The sequence below is a fragment of the Podarcis muralis genome, chromosome 17, assembly GCF_964188315.1.
Source record: "Podarcis muralis chromosome 17, rPodMur119.hap1.1, whole genome shotgun sequence".
NCBI lineage: Eukaryota > Metazoa > Chordata > Lepidosauria > Squamata > Lacertidae > Podarcis > Podarcis muralis.
In genome coordinates this window covers 8177700-8203964 of record NC_135671.1, presented here as the reverse complement: position 1 = coordinate 8203964, position 26265 = coordinate 8177700, and the positions used below count along the sequence as shown (strand labels likewise).

At 46.3% G+C, this 26265-nt stretch overlaps 1 protein-coding gene across 6 annotated transcripts in view; it reads left to right on the top strand.

Moving 5' to 3' along the window:
* PRAG1 (PEAK1 related, kinase-activating pseudokinase 1) overlaps positions 1–26265 on the top strand; it is an 84056-nt gene that overhangs the window by 7641 nt on the left and 50150 nt on the right. The window contains exon 3 of one of the 6 annotated variants that reach the window (XM_077920898.1): positions 7233–7362. The exons of 2 other annotated variants lie outside the window; for them this stretch is intronic. The gene's annotated coding sequence lies outside the window, so the exon portion shown is untranslated. Of the gene's footprint in view, positions 1–7232; positions 7363–20179; positions 20381–20402; positions 20560–21052; positions 21075–26265 lie in introns of those variants that run through there. 3 more of the 6 variants (XM_028711947.2, XM_077920899.1, XM_077920900.1) reach the window with 3 other exon arrangements.

Here is a 26265-nt window from a genome sequence, read left to right as displayed (position 1 = left end):
CGTGTGGATCCAGAATTGACTTCCACAGACACTTACGGACTCACTGTTAAGACCGTGTTCATGGAAGACAATCTTACTTGGCTACGAGTGATCACCAAAGAAGAAGACTATCTCAATTATATAAGAACAAACATACTTCTAGGTTCATTTTTTATTCTATTTTTAAAGGAAAAGCCAGTAATGGATATATATATATAGATAGCAGGGTCCTACCCACTCCTACCAGCTTCAAGATATTCTTTAGATATAGGTGAGGTTATTTCAGATGGCCTATTCGCTATATGAAAGGGTTGTTTGCTTCTCTCTTTCAGACCAGCTTAGGGTCATGATGTGAATGGTGTGACTAAGAATTTTGATGAAAACAACTGCTTTTGTCCTTCCTGTCGGCTGCCCACAATCAGAGAGAGAGAGAGAATTTGTGTGTGAGTTTCTTGCATCTGACTGCCCCACAGCGAAGAGAATCAAGAGGAAATATTCTCTTTGAAGTCTTTGTGCTGCGTGCTTTTTAAAAAAAAAAGTATTAAGGCAGCAGCGATGTGTTCTTCAAAGAAGACAAGCCAACTCGATATAAAAAGCACCCATGTTCTCCTATACCCACCTGTGCAGCAGACCACATGAATTTTTTACCAGCAAAGTCTAATCAAAAAGCGCTTCTAAGGAGCATCACATGGAATGGAATGTGTGTTGGGGAGGGAAGGAAATGTCTCTTGAACAGAAATTCCAGTGTATAGAAATGCCGGCTGGGTAATCTTGAAGCCGGGGCCTGAATAGCATCTCTGTGCTAATTCCTCTGTCCCCAGAAAGACAAAACAGAGGACTGTAGTCCAAGATCTGGCTAGTTATTTGAAATCAATATGTGAACTTCAGCCTACTACTGCTCCTGGCCATGTGCCACGCTCCTTCCTGCCCGTTCTGCTTCCTCCTTAGCTCTCTTCAGATGCCTATTCCCACCACCACTCCCATCATGGAGAACCAGGTAGAGAGGAACATCTTGGCTCCTTTTCTTGGTCCTTCTTTTGCTCTTAAAGTTGTTAGGAGATCCCCCATTCCCCTCACAGGGCTACAATTCTCAGAGTTCCCCATGCAAAGGGCAATCTGGAAATTGTAGCGCTGTGGGGGGGATAGGGGGCCTCCAAACTATACGCAGCACCCTTAAAAAAATACATCTCCCAGAATTCATTTCTGTTTACAGTTGTATCACAGCGCTTTCAATGCATGGTGTGAAAGTGTTCCTTCCCCACCACAAAATTCCATTACAATGTAGTTAGTGGAGAGGAGTAATAATTTTGAATCACTGGTACTTTCTTGGGGATCTGATCAAAAAGAGCTGCTCTGTACGATTTTGAATTTTTTAGCCCCTCTTTTGCATTTTTATGTTTTATGTTCTTGTATCACACGCTTCTTTGAGCGCATTTATGTGGAAAATTGGGAGCCAGAGTGAAGTAATCCATAACAATTCACTTTGTATCTCTCTTGTAAATGCATGTTGAGGGTGAAATGATACATCAGGAATAACTCAGATTACCTCAGGTCTGCTCACAGGGGCAAAACTTGGTTTGTTGTTGTTTTTGTTTAGTCGTTTAGTCGTGTCCAACTCTTCATGACCCCATGGACCAGAGCACGCCAGGCACTCCTGTCTTCCACTGCCTCCTGCAGTTTGGTCAAACTCATGCTGGTAGCTTCGACAACACTGTCCAACCATCTCGTCCTCTGTCGTCCCCTTCTCCTTGTGCCCTCCATCTTTCCCAGCATCAGTGTCTTCTCCAGGGAGTCTTCTCTTCTCATGAGGTGGCCAAAGTATTGGAGTTTCAGCTTCAGGATCTGTCCTTCCAGTGAGCACTCAGGGCTGATTTCCTTCAGAATGGAGAGGTTTGATCTTCTTGCAGTCCATGGGACTCTCAAGAGTCTCCTCCAGCACCATAATTCAAAAGCATCAATTCTTTGGCGATCAGCCTTCTTTATGGTCCAGCTCTCACTTCCATACATCACTACTGGGAAAACCATAGCTTTAACTATATGGACCTTAAACCTTGGTTACAGCTCCTTATTTTGGAGCCAGCTGAAGCACAAGCCTGGATCTAGATGGCACACTAAACCAAACCATGGTTTCTCACAGTACTGGCGGAGGAACAGGAGTGCGGAGGGAGTGGACCGCTCCCGGCACCACTATTCCAGTAGGGTGCCACACCCACAGGCAGTGCACCACGCCCCCAGAACACGCGCCACACCCTCGGGTGGCGGGCCACGCACCTGGGGGCGCACACCACACCCACTGGGGGCACCAGCCACGCCCCCGCCTGCTCTCTGCCCCCGGTAGCGGAGCATGCAGCTTTGCCACTGCAGGGCAGCAAAATGGTCAGGGAGGGGAACAAAGTTGTGACCATCGCCTCTCTGGAAACCCACATGCTTGTGTGCTCATGACGTGAACCATAGGTGCTAAATAAAATTTTACATGCTCTTTCATGACAGATTGGCCACTGTGGGTGAAGCATACATAATCGTGCCACGGTTACCTCAGACAGTACTCAAATGGTTACTTATTTTTCAGTGGTTACCTCAGTGTTATACCTATGAATTAAGGCTTCTCTCACACAACAGGGACGGGGGGGGGGGGGTTGCTTTGTTTGTTTATACAGGGAAAAGCCTCTTTGTTGTTGTTACAGCTGAGAGCTACCACCACCTTGTGTTTACCTCTTTGTTTAGCCATTTACAAATCTCTCCTTTTGCTCAAGTAGCTAATAAGCAGCCCTGCTGTGCCGAGATTGCTGAGGTTGTTAGCATATCTTCAGAAGGAATAGCGGTTACATAGCGCTAGCTGCCATTCCTACTGAATGTCAAGCTGGTCCCAGCCTGTGGAATTTCCTAAATACATTTTCTCACCAGGAGGATCCTGTCTGATCATTCCAACCCACTCATTACATTTCCTTCATCCTTTGGTGTTGAGATGATACAGAGGCCACAGGAAGTGAGGAATCTGTATTTTGGATGTGCATATTAAGCAAAAAAAAAAAAGGGGGGGGGGAGAAATGGAGGCAGTGGGAGATTTTACTTTAATGGGCTCCATGATCACTGCAGATGGTGACAGCAGTCGCAAAATTAAAAGACGCCTGCTTCTTGGGAGAAAAGCAATGACAGACCTAGACAGCATCTTAAAAAGTAGAGACATCACCTTGCCAACAAAGGTCTGTATAGTAAAAGCTATGGTTTTCCCAGTAGTGAAGTATGGAAGTAAATGCTGGACCATAAAGAAGGCTGATCGCCGAAGAATTGATGCTTTTGAATTATGGTGCTGGGGGAGACTCTTGAGAGTCCCTGCAAGAAGATCAAACCTCTCCATTCTGAAGGAAATCAGCCCTGAGTGCTCACTGGAAGGACAGATCCTGAAGCTGAGGCTCCAATACTTTGGCCACCTCATGAGAAGAGAAGACTCCCTGGAAAAGACCCTGATGTTGGGAATGATCGAGGGCACAAGGAGAAGGGGACGACAGAGGACGAGATGGTTGGATAGTGTTCTCGAAGCTACCAGCATGAGTTTGACCAAACTGCGGGAGGCAGTGGAAGACAGGAGTGCCTAGCGTGCTCTGGTCCATGGGGTCATGAAGAGTCGGACACGACTAAACAACAACAGCAAAATATAACAGTCTCACAAACCTCCCAATACAGAATAGTCATTTGAGAGTTCCTCTGAGGCCTAAGTTGAAAATTTAAAACATTGTACTGTGCACTGACATTGTGTGTAGTTGAGGTCTGTACCTTTTGAGTGAAGTTACAGGTCTCCAAAGGACCATCTTCTCTCCAGGATGTGTGGTGTGTGTGTGTGTGTGTGTGTGTGTGTGTGTGCGCGTGCGTGTGTTTTCAAGGTCATGGTTCCCAGCTCAGCATATTTCTATCCACTGCAAGTTTCAAATTGCCAGTTGCTTGAGTGATAAATACTGTTTATATAATTGGATTAACAGCTCCTGTTTGTCATTCGCTCATCTTGCAAATGTTCCTTTTGGCAAGTAGTGCTTTACTACCTGGGACTTGATGTAACACGGGATGGGGGGGGCAGAGTATACAAAAATACTTTGATGTGGCCTGTAGCTTCATTTGAAGCAATCAAAATGGATTCAGTTCTTCAAGAGACTGAACAAGTCCTTACCCATTCATTTTCACTTGGGAGAATTAAGATTTTGCCTGTGAATCTCCTTCATCTGTGCAGCTACTTTTCTTTCCCACGCAAGTAAGAAAGAGGTTACATTCCTCGCCTTGTCCGCACCAGTTTTCTTCCCTTCTTTGATGATGTTCATTTAAAAATAAATGCAAGAATGCTGAAAATTTCAGCTGTGCAAAAATAGGTGTTAGTGCACAGTGAGGCTCTGGAACTTTCTTGGGAGCAAGTCTCTTTGAACTTAATAATAATAATAATAATAATAATAATAATAATAATAATAATAAATAATAATAATTTATTTGTACCCCACCCATCTGGCTGGGTTTCCCCAGCCACTCTGGGCAGCTTCCACAGAGACCAAAAATACACTAAAATGTCACACATTAAAAACTTCCCTGAACAAAGCTTGCTTCTGAGGATTGGGCTGTCAGGCCACAAACGTCAAAGGGTGGCAGTAGTTTCAGAGATAACTCACACAGGGCTGGCCCAAAACATTTTGGCACCTGAGGTGAATCTCAAAATGGTACCCCGCTTCCCCAGCAGGGAAGAAGAGTTGAGTGAAGATCTATATCAGGAACAAGGGGGGAATGACTGCAGATATTGAGCGACGAGGCCCTTCTTTGGGAGCCACCGCCCACTGAGTTTTTCTTGGTGGAGGTGGTCCCCATGACATGAATAGGATATACTAGAGCTACAAAACTGATTCATTTATATTAGCTGGAAAAACATTTTGTTTATTTTCCCAGGCTACTAGAACAATGCTCTTGCATACAGCCCTTCTGCTTCGCGGCGTCTGTTTCTGATTTTGATTGATGTTGATTGCATTACTGTATAGTATTATGTTGCGAGCCACCCACAGGAGTCTTTTGTGGAAAGGCAGGATGCAAATCTAAACATAAATGTAAATAAACAGAGCGGTGCCCTTGCGCGAAAGGTCCCAGATGACCCAGAAGAAGGATGGAGCGGAGAAAAATAATAGGTTTCCCTTTGAAAAGCTGTGCCTCTCTTTTCAAGGCTCCAGCATCCCTTAATTTATATACTGAGAGATGTGCCTCCTATTTCCAAAGCTCTAATACAGAAGGAAGAAGCCAAGAGCAGTTGATGTCTCCTTAAATTAGGAGCAGCGTGGCATGAAATGACTCAATATTGACATAGTTCCTGCTTCCATACAGCTGCTGCCACAGTATTTTTACCAGCAGTGAGGTCTGTTCATAGTCTCGACATCATCCATATATTAATATTGTTACAAAAGGTGCCTCCCCCTCTCTCTGCTGAGCGGTAACAAGAGCCCACGAGGTTCCGGGCACTCACCCAAGGTCTGTGTTCCTTTGGAGAACTGAGACACAGCGGAGACTGTTGTAGCTTTAAGAAATGTGGTTTATTTACCCATTTACACCTTCAGTCTGCATGGAGGGAGTCCAGATCTTACAGCATGGTAATTTCAAGAGGGGCTTTCTCCCCCACAGCAGTGCAGCCATGGACTCTCCCAGCCTGCCTTCAGCCAACCTGACCAAGATGGCTCCCAGTCTTTCTTCTTCCTCCCAGAACACCTAGCTCAAAAACTCTCTTTTCCTGTCCACACCCAATTACCCTGGGCAACCTTCCAATTTCCCTGTCTCTGTTCACACCTCGGGGCAAGGAGGAAGGACAGGTCTCTTGCATTGCCAATGGCTCACCTTGTCTTGTTTCTTAATGGTCCTAGCTTGGCCAGGTCATTTTACATAGGCCTGTCCAGGAATTCCTCTGCAGCCTGTATTTCTCCCTTCACACCCCAAACAATCAAAATCCTACCATTTATTAATTTGTAGGGTTTAGGGGAGTCCTTCCCCAAAAGCAATAACAATATACAAGTAACATACGGCTTTGCCCTGGAAACAGATATACAGTTCTACCTCAGCAACAGTGGCCTTTAAAATGAGTTTGGGGAATCCTGAGGTTCCTTCAAAGCTTAACAGGGAGTTCCCCAAAAAGAAGGAAAAGCAAGATAAGCTTACTGGAAAGACAGCTTTCAGTACAAAATCTTCCACTGCGACGTAGAGCCACAGTGGGTATTATCTGGGCTAGGATCTGATCGCACAGAGTTCCAACAGGCCTTGTCAGTGCCCTGCCCCCTAAGAACAAGTCCAGCCACACAAGGATGCGATGGCAGATGTGAGGAGGAGATACCACCCTATTTTGTGGAAATATTTACAACATCTAATTAGGAGGCTGCACCGTACGCATTGGTTCATGCAATGCGTAATGAACTTCTGGAATTCATTAGTAGGTTGGTGACGGCTTCTAGTTTAGATGCCGTTTTAAAAGGATTAGACAAATTAATGGGGGATTAAATGTATCTGCAGTTATTAGCCTTGAGAGCTGAAGGGAACATCTGTGTTCAGAATACAGATGGAGGAGAATTTTCTTAGGTCCACATTTTAAAGAGAAGCGACCTGATATAGCACCTTCCAGATTTATACATGGGCTGGAATGCAATTAGGCTTAGAATTTTGCTCTTCTGCAAATTTTGCAATACAGTTCTCAGCTAAAAGATGTACCAAAATGCACTAAAATGTGCATTTTAGGATAAATTAGATTTAGAAATGGGTACACGGGAACATAAAATAGTATTTAAGTACATATCTTGTGATAAAATACATATTTAAGCATGTAGTTAAATACAATTTTCCATATGGTCCATTAATCTGCCATTTGTTCTTAATGCAAAAATATCACCAATTGGACTTATGTGGCACAGACTGAAAACAGACTGATCTGTACATCCCAAGTTCAAAAGCCCTGTACTTCTAAAAATCACATGGGGCAAGCAGAGGATAACCTTTGCCTTCATATCCTTGTTACAAACTGCGTAAGATATCTGTCAGAGCACAACTGGAAACGGAAAACGATGGACTAGATGGATTCTTGGTATGATCTTATAAGGATTATCTTGAATTATTATACAGTATTAGTTTTATATATTGTATGTCCTGGTAGTTTAAAATGTTCTGTTCTGCTTCGCCTTTGGAAACAGTGTGTATTAATCTGACCTTAGGAGGACCAGGGAAATCTGCTACTCTTACAGCATTTTCTTTTGCAGATTTTCACAGTTAAGCACCCAGCTATGATTAACAATCTCATCCTCTGCTACTGCCCCACAATTTAGGAGTCTTAAATTCTGCTTTTTGAGAGGTCCACAAAATCTTCATGTTGAATATCCGATTTTGCATGTAAGTAAGTATTTTTCTAAATGTTCACTGAAAATCCTAAATTGACTACGGGAGAGTAAATTGTTGTCTAGTACTTTGCCTTTGCAGCGGAAGTAATTAGGATCCAGAATGTGGCTCCAATGTTACAAAGGCACAGAAGTGCTTATCTGACAACCCAAACCTCTGTTGCTGGCAGGTTATAGTAATCTGGCTCGGATAAAGAGATCTTTGTTGAAATAATCAGCACCACCCAGGTAGGTACAAATACTTGTCCCTTGGTCTTGGTGTTGATGGCCAAGAACAAAAAACCCCAAAAAAAATTTCTGCCGCATCTGCGGTCATGTGTCCTCAACAAAAGTGCTTGATGATTCTTTGTCCTGGATAAATGGAAGAATGGAAGAATGCTTAATCCGCGAAAGTAAATAAAACCAGCCAATGATGCCAGAATTGGATCCTGTAACTTCAGTTACCTTCATGTACTGACAAAAATATTGTCTGAACTCATACAGCTGCCTACACACTATGCCTTTAGCGCATATTCAAAGCACACCATTTTCCTCAAAGAATTCTGGGCACTATAGTTTGTGGAGGGTTGCCTGGAATTGTAACTCTGTGAGGGAGAAATTGCAGTGGCCAGAATTCTTTGAGGGGGGGAAATGTGCTTCTAATGCGCTTTAAAAGTAAACTGTGCACACATCCTAAGTAACCATTTATTCAACAGGCCTACTGTGTAATGATTACTAGTTGAGAGGGTAGGATTCCTTTCTTTACCAAGCCAGAACACGGGAGGAAATCCAGCTGCCTCTGTAGTAACTTGAATACAGCCTAGTTGTGATGGCCTGGGATTCGGACTCAGAGGCTGAACCTGAGGAATCCCAGCCTGCACAGGAGTCCCCGCCTCCAGAACCAGCTAAGCCGGGGCTGGGGCTTGAGCCTGAAGGGTCCTCACCTGTGCTGGGTCCTCAGGTGCAGGCACCAGCTGAGGCTTCTCTGACCACTGAGGTGATGGAGGACCATTGCCTGCAGGTGCTCCACTCTCAGCCCCATCAGGGGAAGCTGAGGTTGCCTCTGGGTCTGGTAACCCTCCAGCCTCTCCTGAGCTGCAGAGGCTCAGGGCAGAGAGCTGGAGGGAACTAAGTTCCCGCAGGAGGAGTGCTCGCCTCCAGGCCAGGAGAGGCGAGTCACCTGTGGACTGGGGCCGCCCTATGCCTTGGGGCAGATAAAAGCCAGTCAGCCCCAGTCCCAGGCTGCGGGAGCAACATTGTTGGTAACCTGTTCCGGCCAGCACCCAGTCCTGCTCCTCTGCCAGTGTTCCTGGCCTCACCCGACTCCCTGCCTTGGAACCCCGCTTCAGCCTTGATGGACAGCCTCCATACCCCACCCTTGACCTCGGACTGGACTCGGACCTCGCTGCACAGTAACCCCCCGGGACCAGCACACTAGTGATCTCCAGATATTTTAGACTAAAACTCCTATCGGCCCCACTGAGCACAGCCATGCTGCTTGGGGCTGATGAGACGTGTTGTCCAAAACATCTGGTGACAGAAACTCCAGCTCCTGGGGGCCAAGCCCTATATTTTTGGGGTGGGGGCTGGGTCCCCAATGCCCCAAAAGCTCAGAGGCGAAGCACGGAGCCAAACATGGCACAGCTCCAGTGGCCGACTCCTTCTGCTCCTCCTCCAGAGGGAAGGGGGGTCAAAGCAGCCTCCCACTTGTGGTGAAGCCAGGAGGAGATGGAAGAGGAGCTGCCGGCCATTGAAGCCACGCGGCCTCCATGTTTGGCTCCGTCCCCAGCTCCTCCCAACATCCTGACATCATGCATGTGATGTCACACACACCCATCGCCCTTGCAAGCTGGTGCCTCTGGTGGGCACCAGGTTGAGTGTGATGGCCTGGGACTCGGGCTCAGACTCGGAACCAGAGGAGTCTCAGTCCGCACTGGATCCTTTGCCTCAGGCGGCATCGGAACCAAGTCTGGGGCCTGATTCTGACGAGCCCCAGTCTGCACAGGTTCCCCTGCAACAAGCACCAGCTGGGCCGAGTCAAGGGCCTGAGCCTGCCCTGGCTTCAGATGTGAGGATTACCTTGTTGCCTTCGGCTGAGCAGTCACTTACAGCTGCTCCACTACCAGGTCGGTCAGGAGAGGCTGAGGCGGCCTCTGGGTCTAGTAACCCACCAACATCTCCCGAGCTGCAGAGACTCAGGTCTGAGAGAAGGAGAGACCTGAGTACTCGCAGGAGCAGTGCTCGCCTTCGGGCGAGACAGGGAGGTGAGTCACCAGGGGATCAGGACCGGCCGTTGCCCCGACAGAGATAAAAGGCTGTCGGACCCTGCCCCAGGTTGCGGGAGCAACATTGCTGTTTGCTAGAACCTGCCTGTGACCCTGTGCCTGACCTAGCCTGGTTTCCTGCCTTGTGACCTGCCTTGGCTCTGTCGGATTGACACCTCGCGGAACCCTTGGATTTGGGACCAGACCTGGATCACATTGCTTGTGTTTACCCCCGGGCCCAGCACACTGAGGAAAGTTAATCTAGATTGTGAAGCCATGGGGTGCCCCATCCCAGACAAGACACTGTAATAAAACAATCTGATGTTTACCTGGAATGAAGTCCTACTGAACTCAGTGCAGCTTCTTGCCTCCCCTGCAAGAAAAGGGCACAGGACTGCAACATTAATTTCTTTAATATTAAATGGTACATAATGAAATGTTATGCTAAATTCTGGACTCTGGAATCTTGGTTTCTAAACCACAACGATTAAAAAATAGTATCAACTTGTCCATTGCTCCAAGTCACTAGCAACAAATTTAAAACACACATGTAAGTAAAAATATATTACAACCTAAGCACATCTACACAGAGCATCACACACACCCAATAACAGCAGCAGAAAGCAGCCAGTTGCCATTGTCTCTGAGCACTAGACAAAAGCAGCATTGTCCCCTCATTTTTGAAGACATATTTTATCCTAGGCACCAGTCCCGTGCCATTCTGTTTGTGGGCTTTTTGCCAGCAGTGATCAGGAATGCTGTCTGAAGCAAATGACAATAATTGGGATTTGCAAAATGGCCAGTTCTTTTCCAAAAGGGAAAATGCGGCACAAAAAGGCTCATCTGTTTATGATCCAGCCCTCCAGGCCCTTCCAAGTTAACACATGAAGACAAGAGTTTTTATATGACACAGCTCTATTTGGGGGAGACTCCGTGACTTAATGGGGGGGGGGGACTTTCCCTTTTTACGCTCCTTTGCTCCATCCTTTGGAGACCAGCCTTCTAACAAAGCCCTCCTATTGTGAGAGGCATGATGGCGCAGCTGCAGGTGTCCTGGTAGCGACACAGGACAAAGCCCATTTGTTAATCGGCCGTGTCACAAGGCCCGCGGTCCCCTTCTCCAGGCATCGCCACAGCCTTCAAAAGCAAAATCTACACATTCAGTCAAAAGACCTATTCTCCAAGGATTTCTTAGCGAGTACTGTCCCTGGGGTATGTGTATGTAAAAGCAAGGGTCTGTCTTTGCCCCAGTGCCCAGATCTGGCTCCTGGTCAGCTTGGTGATTCTTTGAAAGAATCTGTGTGGAGACTGTTGAGGCATTAAGAAGAAGGGGGGCGGCTTCCTTTTAGCCCCTTTCAAGATAAAGAAACCACCATCAAAACTCTTTGGAAACTAAAATTGTTAAAGGGCCATGTCCCTAGAATGGATGGGTTGCACCAAGTTGACGTTATTCATTCAGTAATACTACATTTATATTAACCTGTTAAGCATCCACAATAATTGCTGGTGTGAATGTGTGTTGACACATTTTTTTGGAAGCTTCCTTATACCGAGTCAGATCACTGGTCTATCTACCTAACTCAGTGCCTTTTATATTGATTGACAGCTGCTCTTCAGAGTTTCAGGCAGGAACTCTTTCCTATGTGGAGAACCTGGGACCTTCGGTTGTTTTTTCCTAAATGATTTTTTATTAAGTCTTACAATTTTATAATCCTTACAATGACATTATCCCAAAGAAAAAGGAAAATACAATTCTCATACTCTCCCCCCATGACTTCCCTCAACTTCCTCTTCTGGTCCTTTACCTATTAACTTCTCCCGCTTATTTTCTTAGGGACGCGGGTGGTGCTGTGGGTTAAACCACAGAGCCTAGGACTTGCCGATCAGAAGGTCGGCGGTTCGAATCCCCGCAACAAGGTGAGCTCCCGTTGCTCTGTCCCAGCTCCTGCCAACCTAGCAGTTCGAAAGCACGTCAAAGTGCAAGTAGATAAATAGGTACCCCTCCGGCGGGAAGGTAAACGGCGTTTCCGTGCACTGCTCTGGTTCTCCAGAAGCGGCTTAGTCATGCTGGCCACATGACCCAGAAGCTGTACGCCGGCTCCCTCGGCCAATAAAGCGAGATCAGCACCGCAACCCCAGAGTTGGCCACAACTGGACCTAATGGTCAGGGGTCCCTTTACCTTTATTACATTCTTTAGATTAAATATTGTTCTATTCTTATTCTTTTTATACCATAATTGTTTTCAAATTGCCTCTTACACTTTATTATTTCCCAATTTTTACATCTTAATCTCTATGTTCGTTTTGTTAATTGTGTGTACTCAAACTCTACTAGTGAGTTCACTTCTTTACAATGTTTCTGTAAGTACAACATAAATGGTTCCCAGTCTTTTTTGAATTCTCTATTGTCTTTGTCTCTAAATTTCCCCAGTTAGCTTCACCATTTCCGCATAGTCCATCAGTTTTTCTTGCCATTCTTCTTTAGTTGGTATCTTGTCGTCTTTCCATTTTTGGGCTAGTAATATCCTGGGACCTTCTGCATGCAACTCAAGTGCTCTGTCACTGAGCTGTGACATTTCTTCAGTTTTGGAAAGTGGTATGTCATGTACGTAGTAATGTCTTATCTTATTCCTTACCACCCAAAGACTTCCTAGCTATTTGCTTTCTGCCAGTCCAAACAATACGCGTGTGCCTGTTTCCACTGACTGTCCCATGCTGAAAGGTGAAGGTAAAGGTAAAGGACCCCTGACAGTTAAGTCCAGTCACAGACGACTCTGGGGTTGCTGCGGCACTCATCTCGCTTTACAGCCTGAGGGAGCCGGTGTTTGTCCGCAGTTTTTCTGGGTCATGTGACCAGCATGACTAAACTGCTTCTGCTGCAACGGAACACCGAAACCAGAGCAGCGCACGGAAACACTGTTTACCTTCCCGCCAGAGCAGTACCTATTTATCTACTTGCACTTTTGGGCGTGCTTTCGAACTGCTAGGTTGGCAGGAGCTGGGACTGAGCAATGGGAGCTCATCCCGTCGTGGGGATTCGAACCGCCAACCTTCTGATTGGCAAGCCCAAGAGGCTCTGTGATTTAGATCACAGCGCCACCCGTGTGTCCCTGTCCCATGCTGAAGGCCTGCCCAAATTCCAGCAACCCAGAATTCCAACAATCCCTTTTATTGTCACAATAATCCTGTGAGGTACCTGTGAGGCTGACCAAGATCACCCAGTGAACTCCAATGACTGAGTAGCGGCTTGGACTCAAAAACAAGTTCAACACGCTTATTAAACCCCACCGCTTCTGATTGATGGCTTAGTGAACTGAGGGTTAGGCGGAGGACAAGGGATGTCTGTGAAGCTCAGCTTTTCCTCAGAATTTGCAATTGTTTAGCAAGCTTTTGGTTCCTATTTTTTTATATATATAAAAATCTCTGCAGGTCGCTTTGAGACACTTGTTAAAAGCAATGAGTAATATCTTAACAACAACATACACCAAGGAGGACATAAAATCAATTTGTTATTCATATTAATAGTATAGGTCACGAAAGTACTTCAGCAACAACAACGCTGGGATTCAATCCATACAATTTATTTTGCCCTGCCTTGATAAAGGGTTCCATGGAGATGAGCTATTTAATATTCATAAAGCTTTCTGCACACAGATGTTAAAGAAAGGCTGGAGTGATTAATTGATTGGCCACTGTTGAGCTAGCGTGTAACTGGAGAATTACCTTTGTTGGAGTAGATTCAGAAGCCATTGGAAGGTTTTGTCGGGAATCTAGTAAAGAAAAGATTCCCATGTCTTAATGACACAGTAGTGTTATTGTGCCCAGTGGTCCAACAATTTCTCTGGAGAACTAAAGAAAGGCAAAAATGCAAGATGTGATATTTCTATTTCAGCATCCTTTCAGTGAGAGAGATGGGGAAGATTTGCCGTCGTCGTTACACCATCATAGTGGCAGCCACAAAAACCAAATAATAAAGGGTGGTGTGGGGAGGTGGGCATTAAAGAGACTTTAAATATTGATTCTTGAAGTTAGTGGGGCTTAATTGTCATGGCTTCACCCAGAGTGCCAGGGGAATGGTAGCTTTGTTAAGAGGCAGAGAACTCTGCCAGAGGTCCCAGCTCCTACACAACAAATAAACAGGTTGGAACCACTTGACACTCTTGGCTCACTCCCAAAAAATTTCCGGGAATTGTAACTGTGTCATGATGATACATATCCCTAAAACACTGTTTCCCAAAGTTTCGAGAGCTGAGTCACATTCTTTTTCTTTTCCTTGAGTGAAATTGAAGGCACACTTCGTTCCTACCCCCCCCCAAAGGCTTTACATTTTTAGAGTGTGCAAAATAATAATAATAATAATAATAATAATAATAATATATTATTATTATTATTATTTTATTTGTATCCCGCCCTCCCTGGCCAAAGCTGGGCTCAGAGAGGCTAACAACAAGTAAAAATAGCATAGTGTACATAAAATCACACAGTCAATTAATTAAAATACATTCTAAAATCAATTCAGAATCAAATTAATGGCAACCACTGGGTTAGAGTTCTGTGAGGATTACAGAAGGAGGGGGGGTCAGTCAGACTGTGCCTTGGCCAAAGGCCTGGTGGAACAGCTCCATCTTGCAGGCCCTGCGGAAAGATGTCAAGTCCCACAGGGCCCTAGTCTCTTGTGACAGAGCGTTCTACCAGATCAGAGCCATGGCCGAAAAAGCCCTGGCTCTGGTCCAGGCGAGCCTAACCTCCCTGTTGCCCGGGACCTCCAAGATGTTTTTGTTTGAAGACCGTAAGGTCCTCCGTGGGACATACCAGGAGAGGCGGTCCCGTAGGTACGAGGGTCCTAGGTCGTATAGGGCTTTAAAGGCTGAAACCAGCACCTTAAACCTGATCCTGTACTCCACCGGGAGCCAGTGCAGCTGGTATAGCACTGGGTGAATGTGATCCCGCGGCAAGGACTCGGTAAGGAGTCTCGCCGCGGCATTCTGCACCCACTGGAGTTTCTGGGTCAGTCTCAAGGGCAGCCCCACGTAGAGTGAGTTACAATAATCAAGCTTGGAGGTGACCATCGCATGGATCACAGTGGCTAGGTCAGGGCGAGAGACATAAGGAGCCAACTGCTTAGCTTGGCGGAGATGAAAAAATGCCGCCTTTGTTATAGCTGCAACCTGCGCCTCCATAGAAAGGGAGGTGTCGAAGATTACACCCAAACTCTTAATGGACAGCGCTGCCACTAATTGCGCCCCCGCAAGAGATGGGAGTTGGCCCCCCCAATCCCATATTGTCCCAACCCAGCCAAAGGACCTCTGTCTTCGAAAGATTTAACTTCAACCGGCTCCCCCGTAACCATCCAGCCACAGCTTCCAAAAGTGAGAATTACTCTAGGGCAAGCCCCCGCTTTGTGCAATTCCCCCTAACTAGAAGGAAGGAAGCTCACAGAAGTGATTCATGCATCATCTCAAAGGGAGACACCTTGGAGGGCAGGTAATTCTGCTACACCTCTGTATCAGGAATGAGGCAAGCTCAGATCAGCGCATGCGAAGAAACAGGGGGCTGCCTTCTCTAAGGGCAGGAACTGTGAGCTCACAGAGCTTTTAATTACTTCATTCAATTATTTTATTTGTAATGATGCACTAGCAGTTCCTAGAAGTAGGCATGGATGAATCGGTTCATTTCGGTTTCTCAATTTTCCCGTCTTAAATTCAGTTCTCCATTTTTCTGCAGCACTTAAAAAAAAAAAGTCATGAAAATTCATCAGCAATTTATTGTATGTATTGTATTGTTGTATGCAGTTTGGGCTCCCATGCAGATTTTTGCAAGCTCTTCTCCCTAATATAATTTTTTCATGTTATTTTAACTAATGTATGCGTTTTAATGCACAATTCCCCCTAAGACAAATTTCCCCTGTGTACGCATTGGTTGAAGAAGTGCGACGCAACATTCAGAGAAGCGTGAATTTCATAGGATAGCTGTGTTCCATTCGCGTATTGGTTTGATGAGTACAAAACAGGTAATCTTTAAAATACAAACAAAATCAAATCTCTCCCCCATCTCCATCCAGGAGTACTTGGTTTGAAGCAAAGCCTGTTGAACTAACTCAAAACTGGTTTAAATCTGTAGTCTTGAGAGGCAGCTGGCAGCTACATTCACATTTACTCTCCCCCCCCCCCCGCCCTTGTTCTTTCATCTTACTCATTTGCAATTGCTTCCAAAATTTGCCCTTCTACATAACGAAGTACAAAAACAAGGTATTCTGTTCTCTTATCCCATGGGGTTGTTGCGTCTCCCTGAAAAACGGCATATGAATCAGAAAATTTTCTTTTTAGGTTTTGCTAAAACAAGCAAACTCTCTCCTCTTGCTGCTGACGTTCCCCTTTCCTTCCTGCTAAATTTCTAGGGAAATACTGGGTGAGTACATACAAACAATGACATAGATTTCTAACTGTGAAAACTACAGTACTGCCTGTTTTCAAGGATAACTAATGAAGGATACTGCTCCAAAGGGAGAAGGTATGAGTTTATACCTAGACACCATCTTAAAAAACAGAGACATAACCTTGCCAACAAAGATCTGTATAGTTAAAGCCATGGTTTTCCCAGTAGTGATGTATGGAAGTGAGAGCTGGACCATAAAAAAGGCTGATCGCCGAAGAATTGATGCTTTTGAATTCTGGTGCTGGAGGAGACTCTTGAGAGTCCCATGGACTGCAAGAAGATCAAACCTATCCATTCTGAAGGAAATCAGCCCTGAGTGCTCACTGGAAGGACAGATCCTGAAGCTGAGACTCCAGTACTTTGGCTACCTCATGAGAAGAGAAGACTCCCTGGAAAAGACCCTGATGTTGGGAAAGATGGAGGGCACAAGGAGAAGGGGACGACAGAGGACGAGATGGTTGGACAGTATTCTAGAAGCTACCAGCATGAGTTTGACCAAACTGTGGGAGGCAGTGGAAGACAGGAGTGCCTGGCATGCTCTGGTCCAGGGGGTCACGAAGAGTCCGACACAACTAAATGACTAAACAACAACAACAACATGGGTTTATAGTGTGTTCATAGTTATAGCTGCAATTTAAATTTTAAATAATAATGACAAAACATAGATTTCCTTGCAACTGAATGTTTTCATATAAGGCTACAAAGATTCCTCAATTTAATAAAGTGCTATCCTTGCATCAGTGGTGTAAAAAAAGTGTGGGGAGGGGCTCTTGAAAGAAATGTTAGGTCCCTCCAGCTGTTGTAGGACTACAACTCCCATCATCCTTAGCTGGCAGGACCAGCGGTCAGGGATGATGGGAGTTGTAGTACAACAACATCTGGAGACCCTAGTTTGAGAAACATTGTGTGCTTATTGCATTGGTGGAGGTGGACAAAGAGGGAGAGTTGACAAAGTGATGCTGGAAAAAAAACCATCATATTTTATGATTTGATTTCCCATGGAGAATGGGGTGAAAGGCAGGGGTTTGTGTCATAGCTTGGATTATGCCCGCAGGAACGGTGGGTGTCAAGTGTGAGAGAAGAGCAGCATCCATTGTGTGCCGATACTGCCCTGCCGTTTTGCAGTCTTTGCCCCTGAGCAAGTCATTTCCAGAGCACTGAATTTTTATGGGGGTGAAATGGCTGTTGCTATGGGCCGCCTACAAATCCAGTGCCCCAGAAATGGCAATGAGAAATTGGCCAGGAGGGCAGAGACAGATTTCATATTACCGTCTGCAGGGCAGCCATCCGATGAAGAACGACAGGGCCTGCTGAGGCTAGGAGTCACCAGCTGACGCCCCAGCCCCAGCCTGAGCACTAGGCCTTGCTGGCTCCAGTAGCAGTAGCAGCAGATGGGTAGAGTTGGACCCCTGGGCATGCCTCTGCCCTACAACACGTACAGCAGAGAGGCAGAACAGAAAATGGCTAAGTGGTCCATTTCTGCTTCTTTGCCAAAGCTGTCTCACCCACCTGCCCTCTGCTCCTTCCCTGTGAGGAATGTTTTTCCTGAGTCATCACTTTTTCAGGAAGGAACAGGTGTGCTGTTCCCCTCCCTTTGCCAATTCTCCACTTCCTCCTCCTTTCCTGGGATACAAATATGAATAACTATTTTTAAAAAACAAAGGGCATGTTAAAGATTCCACCCCCGCCTGGAGAAAACCGCTCCCTGTGAGATGACTGGTTTCCAAAAGCCCCTTCAGTCAGAGGGGGAAAGCCAGAAAACCGTAAAGTAGAAATGACAGAAGGAAGCCCTTAGATTTGTGTATCAAGTTAAAGGGACCCCTGACCATTAGGTCCAGTCGTGACCGATTCTGGGGTTGCGGCGCTCATCTCGCTTTATTGGCCGAGGGAGCCGGCGTACAGCTTCCAGGTCATGTGGCCAGCATGACTAAGCCGCTTCTGGCGAACCAGAGCTGTGCACGGAAATGCCATTTACCTTCCTGTCGGAGCAGTACCTATTTATCTACTTGCACTCTGACATGCTTTCGAACTGCTAGGTTGGCAGGAGCTGGGACTGAGCAACGGGAGCTCACCCCGTCGTGGGGATTCAAACCGCCGACCTTCTGATCAGCAAGTCCTAGGCTCTGTGGTTTAACCCACAGCACCACCCGCGTCCCTCAGATTTGTGTATATATGTCTGTAAACTTGTATGTGCAGATTTGCACCTTATGAGCTTTTTTACTGGATTTTTAAGTACCGTATTTTTCGCTCCATAAGACGCACCAGACCACAAGACGCACCTAGTTTTTGGAGGAGGAAAACAAGAAAAAAAAATTCTGAATCTCAGAAGCCAGAACAGCAAGAGGGATCGCTGTGCAGTGAAAGCAGCAATCCCTCTTGCTGTTCTGGCTTCTGGGATAGCTGCACAGCCTGCATTTGCTCCATAAGACGCACACACATTTCCCCTTACTTTTTAGGAAGGAAAAAGTGAGTCTTATAGAGCAAAAAATATGGTACTTAGCAGTACCAGTGAAGGCAGGTATCTTCCCCGTTTCTGAACTGGGGGACAGGATTCAGAAAGGGAAAACCACCAAGCATAGGAACCAATTCAATGCCCCAATCTAGATTAAGGATGCTACAATTTTCTTGAAATTACAAGAAAGGAGATCTCTACTTAACATCAGGAAGAACTGTTCACAACAGTGGAACCGTTTCTCTCAGGTGCTTGGGGCCTTTCCTTCCTTGTCTGTCTGCTTTGGCTGACATTCCTGCATTGAAGGGGGTTGGTCTGGATGACCCTCAGGGTCCCTTTCAATTCTACAATTCTATGGTTCTATTATTTTAAAGAAAAGTAGAGGTCTCCTTTGGGCCTGAGACTTCCTCACTGTGCTATTTAAGAGTTGTTGGGGGAATGAAATCCTTGTGTTCTTTTTGTTTTTTTAAGATATTTATTAAGATTTTACAAAATGAAAAAAGAAACAGGAAAAATACAAAATAAAAATAGTTAAAAAACAATTCCATCTTTCCATCACTTATTTTTCATTTGCTTGTTTCCCGGACCTCCTCACACCTCCCTTTTTTGTATTCCAATTCAATTTATTAGTTCAGCAAATCCTTTCCCTCTTTGTTTATCCTAGTCTTTAATCTTAAAATATTATAACATTAACTTTTTACCTGTTAATAATCCATTTTTTCATATTCCTTATAGCGTTATAGCTAAAAACCACTTAACTTTTTATCCAACATCATTCTAACATTCATTAATTTTACAATATTTCTGAAGATAGTCTTTAAATTTCTTCCAATCTTCTTCCACCGACTCTTCTCCCTGGTCTCGGATTCTGCCGGTCATTTCTGCCAGTTCCATATAGTCCATCACCTTCATCTGCCATTCTTCCAGGGTGGGTAGATCTTGTGTCTTCCAATACTTTGCAATAAGTATTCTTGCTGCTGTTGTCGCATACATAAAGAAAGTTCTATCCTTCTTTGACACCAATTGGCCCACGATGCCCAGGAGAAAGGCCTCTGGTTTCTTCAAGAAGGTATATTTAAATACCTTTTTCATTATATATCATCTCCCAGAAAGCCTTAATTCTTGGGCACGTCCACCAAAGGTGAAAGAATGTACCTTGAAATCCTTGTGTTCTGTTGCTTGCAAACTAAGCAAGGAGGAAACAGAGGGGGGAGTGCTCAAGAGGGGGAAATGGGTAAGGTGGGTGCAGAGGAGGATGAGTTATGGGGTTACAGGGTGCGCTGGGGAAAGGGATCTCAAAAGGGGGTGCAGAGAGAAAAGGGGGCAAGGGAAACGAGGGGCTGCAGAAAGTGTGTGTGGTGGGGGGAATAAATGATAGTGGGGTGTGTTGTACCTGTGGTGCACCTGCGGGGTGAAACTAAGAAAAAGCCAATTGGGTGTGAAGAGAGGTCGGAAGCACCTGTGGCGAGGCCGAGAAAGGCGAGGAAGGGATTAACCGAGACCCTGGCAGGGGGGGAAAAGGAAAGGCTCAGATGGCAACAGTTAAATGCAGCGAGGCGCCTCCGGTCCGAGTTCCTGAAATGCAAAGGCGGCCCTCGGCATGTATATCATTGCATGCAAAAATCTCTCCCTGCTCCGGGCAGCGGGATGTTTGGGGAGGGGGGAGGGAGGCGGGCTGCGAGAGGAGGGGCGATTTTGCGGCAGGAAGAGGAGCTGCCGCTGCTCCCGGCAGCCGGGAAATCCTCCTTCGCCTGCACAAAACACACACACACCCTCCGCTTTGCCCGGGCGGCGATCCTTGCTCAGCCGGTGGAGAAGGGAGGTCCCCCTTTGGCACGCTAGGAAGCTTTGGTTTGATGGCGCTGCAGCCGGGAGTCTGGGAGGTAAGAGTTTCCTTCCTCGCCGCCGCCGCCATCCTCCTCCTCGCCTCTTCCATTCATTGCTGGGTTTGCAGCCCCAGCAGCTGCGGGGTCCGGGCTGCGGCGCCGCAAAAGGGGGACGGCGGAGTTTCCTCCTCGCCGCTGCTCCCCAAAGTGACGTTTGTTCATTGATTCGCGAGCAGGTAGGCGCGCGCGCTTCCTTTTGCGCCTTTTACCTTTTTCCCGTAAAGAGCTTGCAGCGAGAGGCGCAGGGCAAAACTTTCCCCTGCAGCCTGTGTTTGTGTGTTGTGTGTGTGTGATCGGCCTGGGGGGGGGGGGCTCCAATCCGAGGCCGAGAGAGCTCATGGGAAGCGGGGACTCTGTTCGCCCAGCAGAAAAGGCCGTGCGCCCCTCGCTTCCTTGCGCCTGGACGCGCGCCGCTTTCCTGGAAGAGTCTTGCAGGACTTCGAGGTTTCCTCTCCGTGCGTTTTGCGTGGGTGCTTTGCTCCGCGACGCTTCTACACACGTGTTGCGTGTTCCCCACCTCCCCAGCTGTTTCACTCTCTTCCGAGGTTCACGTGGCGAGCGCCGAACCACAGTAAGCAAGGTAGCCTTTTGTTAAAAGGCTTCCAGGGGCTTGCATTGAACTGAATGGAGTGCGGTGCGTTTCGTGAAACGTGCCCGGCAGAGCAGATGGTTGGCCGGGCATTTCTTGCCAGTAAGTTCCCTGCAACGTTACAAGGCTGGCGTGGTTCGGCTGTTCCAGGGGCGAGGTTTTCCTTGGGTGAGCGGGGCAAACGTATTTCCTCCGAAGCACATGGCTTGCTAAAAAGCAAAGGGGGGAAAAAGCTCCAGTAGCGCTGCCCAGACGTCTGACTGGACCTTGATCTTTCCAATATCCCGTGCTTTAAAAACCAGATTCCTCATAAGCTGTATAAAAGACGAGAGAGGGTTTTACGGAAAAGCTGTGAAAGTCCAGACTGTAATTAGATACGGTGCAATAACCATATTCCACGTTTCTTTCAACTTGGCAGAGTTCCTGATCCTTTCCCATATGCCTGTTGCAGGAGTGCAGAATATACAAGTGTTAGTTGGTTTCTTTCCCTTTGTTTTTAGACTGCAACCCCACTCGCAGTGCCCTGGAAGGAAGTCCCATTGAACTCAATGGTGTTTTTTCCCCCTGGGTGTACATGTTACTGGATCACAGTTCCCTTTTGAAGTTGCCAATTTCCTTGACTCTTCAGCCTAACATTTTACAACTGCGAGTAGAAACATTGTTAGTGTTTATTAATTACCAAAGAACCATATTATTAATGTTTTGTCAAGCCTTTATTAAGTGTGTGCCCCAGAAAGGCAAATAGAGCCCACCATGCGTGGATTTCCTGTAGGGGCATGATACACCTGTTATTGCTACCTGTCTGAGACTGCAATAAGGGGGAGGAGGGTCAAATACTTGACAGGCCCCAGGGCATGCCTAGCGGGCTGCATTTAGGCCAGTGGCGTAGCGTGGGTTGTCAGCACCCGGGGCAAGGCAAGTAATTTGCACCCCCTAACCCGTGGATTTGCGCCCCCTAACCCTAACCCCCAGATGTTGCGCCCGGTGCGGCCGGCCCCCCTGCACCCCCCACGCTACGCCACTGATTTAGGCTGGGGAATCACAAGCCTAATCTGGTGTTACTGATATTATACAGAGGACTCAGCCATACAGCTGCAAATGAAACGTTTTAAGTGTGTTGTAAAGTGCGTTATACAAATGTGACACTAGATGGCGCTGGTGAGCTATGAGAAATTCAATGTATTTTTCAAAACTTTTTTTTAGAAAAGCATTTTCACTATATGTGTGTAGATTCCACCAGAGTGTTTTGAAGTCAGTGCAGTGATCCCAGGGAATACCCTCCCCCCCCATCCCGAGATTGTGATCAGTGGGCATGATCCAACTGAAGCTTAAGTACACTTGGATTCCATTGATTCCGTATCATAGAATCATAGGGTTGGAAGGAACCCTAAGGATCGTCTCGTCCAACTCCCTGCAATGCAGGAATATACAGCTGTCCCATATGGGAGTTGAACCTGCAACCTTGGCGTTATCAGCACCATGCTCTTATCAACTGAGCTAAACTGAGCTGGAAGATACGGAGAGTTCAGCAGGTTCTTAAATCCCCCATGGATATTTGCTTAAGATGGATTTTACCCCAATGTGTTAGGATTCAGATGATACCTGGATAATGGACTGCAGCTTGCTTCTGGACTTCCTCACTGAACACAGGGGGACTTATTTCTGGATAGGACATACAGAGAACTGCGCTGCTAATTTCCTACATTGTGGAACTGGCCCAAATAAAGTTGGCCCTGCTCCAGCCTCTTTGAAATCAGTGGGTCTTAGTTGATTTCAGTGGGGCATAATTGCAGTTATTACTTGCAGTGATAAATAATAAAAGGGTAAAGGTAAAGGTACCCCTGCCCGTACGGGCCAGTCTTGACAGACTCTAGGGTTGTGCGCCCATCTCACTTAAGAGGCCGGGGGCCAGCGCTGTCCAGAGACACTTCCGGGTCACGTGGCCAGCGTGACATCGCTGCTCTGGCGAGCCAGAGCCGCACACGGAAACGCCGTTTACCTTCCCGCTAGTAAGCAGTCCCTATTTATCTACTTGCACCCGGGGGTGCTTTCGAACTGCTAGGTTGGCAGGCGCTGGGACCGAGCAACGGGAGCGCACCCCGCCGCAGGGATTCGAACCGCCGACCTTTCGATCGGCAAGCCCTAGGCGCTGAGGCTTTTACCCACAGCGCCACCCGCGTCCCCCTAGTGATAAATAATAATTTACGGTAAATGTTTCTGCAGGCAGAGGGCCTTCTTGGTAGTGGCGCCCGCCCTGTGGAACGCCCTCCCACCAGATGTCAAAGAGAAAAACAACTACCAGACTTTTGGAAGACATCTGAAGGCAGCCCTGTTTGGGGAAGCGTTTAATGTCTGGTGGACTATTGTATTTTAATATTTTGTTGGAAGCCGCCCAGAGTGCCTGGGGAAACCCAGCCAGATGGGCGGGGTATAAATAAACAACAACAACAGCAATAATAATTGATGAAAATATAATACATGGCATCACTAAGTGTAAATTATTTACAGTGACAAAAATGTGTCCAACTTGACTGACATTCCTTGAAGGTGTATTCTGGTAACATACCTGGAAATATAATGTGTTGGCTTGATATTCATAGGATTCTTAGGATTTATATAGCTGTTGTTGCTTCATATAATGTCTTCCATTGTATGCAGTGGTAGAACTGTGTGACCTTTCTCACTATGGGCGAGAAAACTTGAGGAGCATCCTTTAGGAAGTTTTCCTGTACTGGGCCCATTGAAATCTATGGAGTCGCACAAGAGTAACCACGAACATCTGTGCAGCCCTCATTGATTTCAATGGGTCTTGTTCAAAAAAACTTATGGGGGAATTGTGCTCACACTAATATACTGTCAAACCTGTGGTATGGACTGCTCATTTACTTTGCAAAACTTCATTCGTTTTCATGCCAACTTTTCAATATTTGAATAATAGCTATTAATAAATATATGTTCTGTAGGTGGCTTAGAATAGGTTCTCAGTTTGGAGGGTTTCTGCCGGAGGAAAGCTTTAATGAAACTGAAGAAACAAAAATGTAACTTGCATCTCCCTTGCATATTACCCATTGTATGAGCCATGTTTTAAAGCTCAGCATAAATTTACATTTAAAGCATGGATTTGATTATATTCCCAGCTCCAAAATAGCCTGATTATGCAGATTTGGCACAAAGATGATGCCAGTGAAAATGTAAGTCCGCCAGGAAAAGTTACATTAACACTGATAGGGGCAGGGAGCAATCAGTATCTGAGCTGTCAGTATAGAAAATCAGTGTATATATTTTTACTGGGCCTGCAAGAGTGATTCATCGCTGATGGGATTAGAAATGATACGAAAAGTTAAAATTGTAATGAAATGGCACATTGAACAGGGTGGCTGCTCCAGAAGTGATACAATAGTGAATGTTGCATAGAAGGCTGAAGTGCTGAGTAGTTATTTGCCGCCATAGTTAATTGGAACCACCCATGTTAAACCACAGAGCCTAGGACTTGCTGACCAGAAGGTCAGCAGTTCGAATCCCCGTGACGGGGTGAGCTCCCGTTGTTCGGTCCCTGCTCCTGCCAACCCAGCAGTTCGAAAGCACGTCAAAGTGCAAGTAGATAAATAGGTACCGCTCCAGCGGGAAGGTAAACAGCGTTTCCGTGCGCTGCTCTGGTTCGCCAGAAGCGGCTTAGTCATGCTGGCCACATGACCCGGAAGCTGTACGCCGGCTCCCTCGGCCAATAAAGCGAGATGAGCGCCACAACCCCAGAGTCGGCCATGACTGGACCTAATGGTCAGGGGTCCCTTCAGCTTTACGATAATAATAATAATTAATAATTATTTATACCCCGCCCTCCCCAGGCAAGACCGGGCTCAGGGCGGCTAACAACCAATAATAAAAACAAGTTGATTAAAATACAATTTAAAAAAGATTTAAAAACAACATTAAAACATTAGGATGCAGCCTCTTCACAGGAGGAGAAAGGAAAAAGAAAGAGGGGGATTTAATCAAACTGATTCTAAGCCAAAGGCCTATATATATATATATATCAGAGATATCAGAGATATCAGATATATATATATCAGATAGAATTCTACAGGAATTAGTATTAGTGTGTGAAAACGGTCAAGATCCAGTGATTCCCCATGCATGCACCTCCAGATGTCAGGCGCCATCCTAATGCCCAGGCATTTTTAACTTGCTCGCGAGTTGCTGATAGTCAGGGGGGAAATGCGCCTGGCTCATCTTGAACACTGCCTGTGGCCCTCCAGATGTTGATGGACTACAACTTCCACCATCCCTGACCATTGGTTATGGCCGATGGGAGTTGGAGTCCAACAACATCTGGAGGCCCATGTTTTAGCCACTCCAGCTTAGAAGCATCTGGCTGAGTACTGCTAGAAACCAACTTTCCTATGTTGGGGAGCCCCACAGGTTGGAGTCAAAGTTATTTGTGCTTTAATCCCATGGAAATCGATGCAACAAATGAGTCTAGTTGAGGTGTGAGGGATCTGCAGTCTAACTTCAGGTAGCCCTTGGAATAATCTGCATCCTAAATTGGGAATCTGCGGCCTAACTTCATGTGGCCCTTGGACCAATTTCAAGCCGAGGAGCCAGTATTACAGTTTGCAGAAGGAGGTTGAAGGCGAGAGGACGGGCCTTTCTTGAGGCTATCCACTTTGTTAATCTCTCATCTTAGTCTCTCGCTTCACTGAGGTGCCACTTCGCTCATTAACTCACTGCTTGGCTTTAGGCAAGGTGTTATGCACTGAAGTTCTCACCCTGGACCAGCAAGGGGATACTGTAGATAGTTCAGGTCCACATATGCAAATAAGGGATCGAAAGTGACGTTCAGTGATTGGATAGTTACAGAAAGTTGTTACAGTTACGTTGTACTGGAACTCTATATGAGCAGGCTGGCTGAACCCTTCAGTTCAGTTCTGTTCTGACCTGTGAATAAACAAGAGCTGCTTGGAGAATCGCTGTGTCGTCTGATATGTTCACCCACAACTTAACAAAAGCCACCGTCGTGTATTTCTATCACGCAGAGTATAACAGTACTGGCAAGATCCTACGCAGTGGTTATCAATACTAGGGTAATGTATGCATAGCACTTTGCAAACTTAGCAAAAGCTGCCTCTTAACGCTGTTCTTATTGATTACATTTCTATCCCACTTTTCCTCAAAGGAGTTCAAGGTACCCAACCACCTGCTTTAGCCTCAACAATGACCCAGTGAGGGATATCAGGCTGAGAGAGTGGCTTAATCCAAGAGGTGGTATTCAATGTAAGTTTTACTCAGAACAGAC